Genomic DNA, 6,443 nt, shown 5'->3' on the forward strand with positions numbered 1-6,443 from the left:
GCTTCCTTTAAGATGGCCTCTGCTGGCAGTGGGTTTCAGTAAGCTTGGAAAAATTCTGGAGCCAATGTCAGATGGGGCCAACCACCAGTTGGGGCCTAGGGACCAGGGTCTCTGCTTCAAGACTCCTCCCACTGGAAATTACTGACCTGCACAGACTTTTGTTTAACTTAAAGGAGTGGTGGACAGTATAGCCCATCCACTGGGAAAAAGTGGGCCATATCCCTTGGTACTCACCTCCAACCCCAGCCTCCTTCCAACACACACACACCAACTAAGGCACCCCCAGAGGGACAGACTTGCTTGGCAACGAGGCCCCTCCAGAGGCCCAGGGTGTGAACAGCTGCACAGAGGGCTGTGTGATGTGGAGTCAGCACCTTAGGAGGTGGTGGGCAGAGAAGGAAGGGGTCTCAGGTCCTGATGGATCAGAAGAAGGAAAATGGGGGAGGTGGTCAGGACACAGAAGATGGGAAAGCCAAGGATGACCAGAAAAGGGGCAAAAAGCAGAAAGTGTAGATTAGATGAGGGCAGCAAGAGAAAGAGACAAAACCAAATGTGAGCAAACACACCAAACGGGGCAAAGACAGAGCAGAAGGAGGGAAGGAACAGAAAAGAGTGTGAGATGCATGGGGAAGGATGTGAGGAGGGAGAGGGGAGCCAGGAAGAGGGCATCAGAGGATGTCAGAGCTCTATAAAGAACACCTCTCATTTAGAAAGTGCATTCTTAGTCCCTACAATAGCCTCACAGGCCAGGCACTCAGTGTCAGCCACATCAAGCAGCAGCTGGATAGGACGGCCACAGCCAGCCGCTGGTCCCAGCCGCACACCGAGCAGGTGCATCTGTTCCTGCAGCTCACATCAATGGATCGCTGGGGCTGCCCATCCAGCTTCTTGTTGAACTGGTGGAGCTGACAGAGGACCAGAGCACTAGGGCAGAGGAGCACAGAGAGCACCGTCCGCTTAGACAGGATACAGGTAGGGAAAAGAGTTTTTGTCTTTGACTCGATCAAACCGCTTTCACTATGAAGTTCACAGCTCCTTCCAGGAAGAAGTACATGAAGTACACAACCTCGAACGTAGGGCTGGCTGATGCTGATACTGCTGGGGGCTGCTGATGAAGGTGATGATGATCCAATCAGCATAGTTCTCTGGCCTCCTGAGCAGGCCTGGGAAGGCTGGCTTGAACCAGACCATGCCTCCAGGCTGGATATGATGCAGAACGCTTCAGTGGCATAGAGTACAGCAGCCACGAAGGAGAGTGCAGTGGCCCTGATACCCTGTTTTGGGCGGAGCCTGGAGGCAAGAACTTGATGTAGGTGGTGCCAAAGACGATGGTCGTTGAGAGGCAGGAGATGGAGAAGTAAAAGGCATGGGCGCAGAGAAAGCCGTCCCAGGAGAAGGGGAGGCGGGACCGAGGCCACAAAACTCCGCTATGAAGATGCTGAGGGTCACGGTGAAGCAGACGCACCAGATGAACATGAACCAGTTAATTACGTCCCCTTTCAGAGTGTCCTCACTGGCCCCCAGCGAGAAGGGCACTCAGGTGGAGAGCAGCTGCCCCAAGTGGAGGAAGAAGCCCACGATGGGCTTGGTGCCCAGGCCTGAGGATGGGCACATGGTGATCATGGTGGTCAGGCAGGTCAGCGGCACCCGTTTGTAACCTTGCTTGTTTCCTAACCAAAGGCTTATGAATAGTTAAACAGAGTTTGATGTTTTCTGGTTTCAGTTTTGCTTGGCCAGTTAAGCTCTGTTTCTGCCTCAATTCTTTTTTTCTCTAGAAAATATACAACCACTGACACCTAGAACTGATGTGCTGATCTGAACAAAGTAAGGACCACACTCACCTTCTCAATCCAGCAAGGTGGCCCAGGGGTTAATGTAGTGTCCCCAAAATAGAAGTATAGCGCACCCCGGCATGCAGCCTGCAGCCGTTTCCTGCTTCCCTCCTTGTATAAATCCCGGCTGAGCCTTGCTGTGCTGGGAGTTGATTCTTCTGGGCAGTAAAACACCTTCTTGCCGGCTTCCTTAAGATAAAGCTACTTTGCTTAAACCCAAGACTTAGCTCTCTGTTGGCTTCTTCAGCAACAAGCAGCTGGGCCTGACTTGGGGGACAATGTTGAGTGCTCAGGCAGGAGTCAGGTCCCCAAGTCTCCAGCCCCTCCCTTTCTTCCTAGAGCAAGGGGCAGAGTGCCACTGGGAAGATAAGGTGGAGTGCCAGCTACTCCTAGCGAAGATCTATAGGTCTTTTCCAGCAGCTGCCAAACTTGCTAGTTTCAGGAACTAGCCCTGACCCTTCCCACGCCTTGCTCGCAGGGGGCTTTCTCTTTCTGTTAAGAGAAGGAAACTGGCCTCTGAAGGAGCATGGAGCTCTTGACTGAGTGAGTAGAGGGGTGTGGGTCCCAGGAGCCCCCTTCCCACCTGTTTGGGTGTATTCTTTGCTCTCTGAAACTCTGGGGCCATTTGGACCCTGCAGAAGTGGGAAATGACTTGTTTGTGACTCTGTACCACTCTCTTCCCAAGGAAGAATTGCTTGTTTGTTTTAAATCTGTTCTGGATGAGCCCGTGAAGGTGGGGGGAGGGGACCTACATCCATCCCTTCTACAACTGGCACGCATCTTGGCAGATGGGCAAAACTGGAGGTACCACCCTGTAATCAAGAAAAAAATGGTTTTCCACTTTCAATACAACCTTGCCCATGTATGTTTTCAATTGGGAAGAGTGTTGGTCCCTGTATGGATCTCAAAATTATTCCAGTATTTTGCAGTTAGAGCTCTATTTTCAACATCCGGAAGTGGGAGGGAACCCCATGCGCAGGTCTTCCTGTTACTCCCTAATTAGGATTCTTCCAACAAGGGCACCAAATTAAAGGCAAAAAGGAAAGTAAACTGTGAAAAGCCTGCCATGTTCACAGAGGAGTCTGCAGGCAAGGGAGGGAGAAGAGGGGTCAGCTTCTTAGGGAACTGAATCCAGCCCCGACCTCTTTGGTTCCTGTGATGCCCCAGGCAGGGGCTGCCCTGGTCTGCACCATCCCCCTCCCCTTCCCCCCAACTCCAGTCTCTGGAAGAGGAGGAGTTCTAGTGTGTTGGCTGAAGAAGAAAGCTTGAAGAAGAAAGGGGTTCTGAAGTAGTCTCTCTCTTTAAGACCTGACAGGTCACTCAATTTGGCCAGAGTGCGTCCCTTATGGCATGGGGCGGGGAGGCGGAGGTGGGCAGGGGGGTGGATTTCCACTAAGACAATTCCCTGCAGGAGGTTTCAGTGCAGGAGAAAAGTCTGTGACTGTTACTGGACATACGAACTTCTTCTCCACGTAGACCTGCTAAACTGGGAAAAATCATCCTCCAAGTTGATCCACAAAAAATGATGGAAACGTTCATTCGTATTTTTTCTAACCCTCCGCCCAACATGGGCTGATGCACAGAAGTGGGTGATGATTGTGTTCACAGCAGAGGAGCGGCACCTTGTCCCAGACAAAGCCCGACACTCGTCTCTCAGTGTTTGGCTTCTTGAGGACTGAGTAGACAAGCCTGAGTTCAGGAACACAGCCACGGGCCAAGGCACCTCCAGAAGCCAAAAGAGACAAGGAGGGACCCTCCCCTGGGGCATCAGAGACAGAGCAGCCCTGCTGACACCTTGTTTCAAAACGCTGACCTCCAGAACTGTGAGAGAATCCGTTTCTGTTGTTTTAAGCCATCAGGCTTGTGGTAATTGGCTGCAGTAGCCCTAGTAGAACAAAATGAATTTCCAGAAATGAAAAATATGTTATTTGTCATATTTTTTTAAAGTTCCAGAAAAGCTTGCCAACCTCCTGCTCTAGAGTATGGTGGTCACAGGGATCCCAGGACCCCTTGTCATATCCTGTGTCCCCCAGTGTCTGAGACTCACAGGGGAGGGTCCACTGATCTAGAGAAGGGGGGTCAGTCCAAATGCCCACAGAAGCCAGCAGGGAAGCAAATAAGTAAAGGGTATGGAGAGGACTAGGGCTCCTGGAGAAGACCAGCTGCACCTGCCGGGGGTGGTGGAAAAGCAAGATGCCGTGTGCATGGCACGGTCTTATGTTTACAAAACAGAAAACAAAGAAGATATTCCCTACAGGCATGTGTGCATGTTGCAAACACGTGTGTAAATACAGTTTCAGAGCTTGTGACATGTGTTGAAGGCTGTACGAGATGTTGAGAACACGGATGCTCCCTGGATAAAGGGGTGGACCCTCGTGTGAGCAGGCAGGAAGCCTGGCCATACCAAAGAGGGGGAAATAGGCACACGTGAGATGATCATAGCCCTGTTTATGTCGATTATACAGGAGAATAAGAGAAATATAGAAAACTACAAAAAGGTATAAATGGAAAACAGTAAAGAGGCCATAGCCAATCTCACCCCCAGCTACTCCCCCAACCCCAAAGGAACACAGCCCAGTGATACCAGATCTCCTGAGGTTTCTTAAAGGAGCAGGAAATCTGGATTTTCTTGTGAAAATAAAACACTGCAGCTTCCAAACCCTTAGGGAAGAAACAACACTGATTCTACACTATGTCTTCCAGAAAATATCATGAAGAAAAACAAAACAAATCCTCGGGGCTACCTCCAGTACAAACTGGTTTGTGCCCCTAATCTGGAGCAAACCAAGCTTACATGAGGGGGCAAGGGCCTTCTGGGTCCTCTTTTAGGGGGAGGCGGAGAACCGTGAGACCATGAATTGTCTCATGTACAATCGGCTCAAATTCTGCTACAAAAATGAAATTTTAAAAAATTGTTTTCAATTTTGAGAGACTTGAAGATTTGAGATTGTACATAAGGATGATTCTACCTTACAACCCCAAAAGATAATGGTATGCAGCACAAGAGGCCCCAAATATTCATGACTTGGGGCCAGACCAAACATGGCTGTGAGATTTTGGAATGAGGTAGTCTCCTGACAAGGGCGAGGAGAACCATTGTGGAGCGGCTGTGTTGTTACCCAAGTGTCTGACCATTGGGTCCAACTCCACAGATCCTGAGCCTCAGCCGTCACAGGGCCCTGAGCCTGTTCCAGGAGGCTGACTCGATCCACCACCAGCCAGACCAGCACAGCCCTTGGGCACTGGGGTGACACTTGAGACAGGGGCTTCTTGGAGGTCACGTGCTGCTGTCTCTGCCTCTGCCCGCCACAGCTCTTCTCCACCTGTGTGGCCTTCTCTCTGGTGGCCGACATGGGCATCTGGAGAGGGGCCACAGGTAACTGGTCCATGTCCTTCTGGTGCACCTGCTTCATTGTGACCCTCATCATCCCCATAGTCGACTTATGTGAGCTCTCGTCCTGCTTTCCTTTCTTCTGGTGCAACACCACCCTCCTCTGTCTCTCGGCCTCCATCATCTACTCTGTCACCTTTGTCCAGTTCCTGCCTGATGGTCCTCACCGGGACCGGGCCATCACTGCCACTACGTTCCCCTGTGTCCCACCTCTGCTACATGCCATGTAAGTAGTCTGCATGCGGATCACCTATGGGTTCAAAGAGACCTCCTGCTGTGTGCTCACCATGCCAGGCCTGCTGAAGGTGCTGGAGACCTTTATGGCTGGTTTCATCTTCACCAGCATCATCAACACCTCCCTGTACCTGCACCAGCCGGCCCTGGAGTGCTGTGTGGCCGTGTAGTCCATCTGCTTCATCCCAGCAGCCCTGGCCATCCTGCTGAACCTGGGCAAATGGCAATGCAGGCTGCCCAGCCTGTATCCCATTTTTCAGCTTGTGCTCAGTCTGCTCTCCGTCCTCCTCTATGTCAGCGCTCTGGTCCTCTGGCCGCTCTACCAGTTCAATGAGCAGTTTGGCAGACAGCCCCACCGGTCCAGTGATATGGGCCGCATCAATGGGCTCAACCATGATATGTGCTTCTGGGACCAGCGACTGGCTGTGGCCCTCCCGACAGCCATCAACCTGCTGGTTTACGCGTCTGACCTGGTGTACTGGGCTCGCCAGGTTTCTGTAGGGACTGAGGACCAGCCCAGGGTTCCTGACCCCCCTGCTCTCAGGAGGTATCCTCACCGAGCTCTGTCGGCCCCTGATGTCCTCTTCCTGGCTCTCCTCTCTCCTTGCTCGCGTACTTCTCCACTCATCTCACTCTCTTTTCTGTTTCCTTCCCTTCTGCTCTGTCTCCTTTCTGTCTTGTGTGGTTGCCCACATTTGTTTTGCTTCTTTCTCTTGCTTCTCTCATTTTTTCTACCTTTTTCTACCTTTTTCCCCTTTCCTGGTCATCCTTGCTTTTCTCATCTCCTATGTCCTGACCACCCCTCCCCATTTACCTTGTCCTGATCAGAGCAGCCTGGCATAAATCAAGCTCCCACTCAAGATCAAATTCAAAAGTAAAATAGAAAAGATTGAAAATAACCCAGGTGTTCATGTTTAGGATGAGGATTAATAAATAATGATGTAGTGCAAGAAGGAATACTCTGCAACAGTGATAAGTAAATATCT

The 6,443-nt window shown here is 51.1% G+C and overlaps 1 pseudogene; it reads left to right on the forward strand.

Annotated features, from left to right (window-relative positions):
• Window positions 1-1,429: 1,429 nt before the first annotated feature.
• LOC105000750 lies at window positions 1,430-6,034 on the forward strand (annotated as a pseudogene).
• The last annotated feature ends 409 nt before the right edge of the window (window positions 6,035-6,443 follow it).

This window comes from Bison bison, unplaced genomic scaffold (genome assembly GCF_000754665.1).
Source record: "Bison bison bison isolate TAMUID 2011002044 unplaced genomic scaffold, Bison_UMD1.0 scf7180017854385, whole genome shotgun sequence".
NCBI lineage: Eukaryota > Metazoa > Chordata > Mammalia > Artiodactyla > Bovidae > Bison > Bison bison.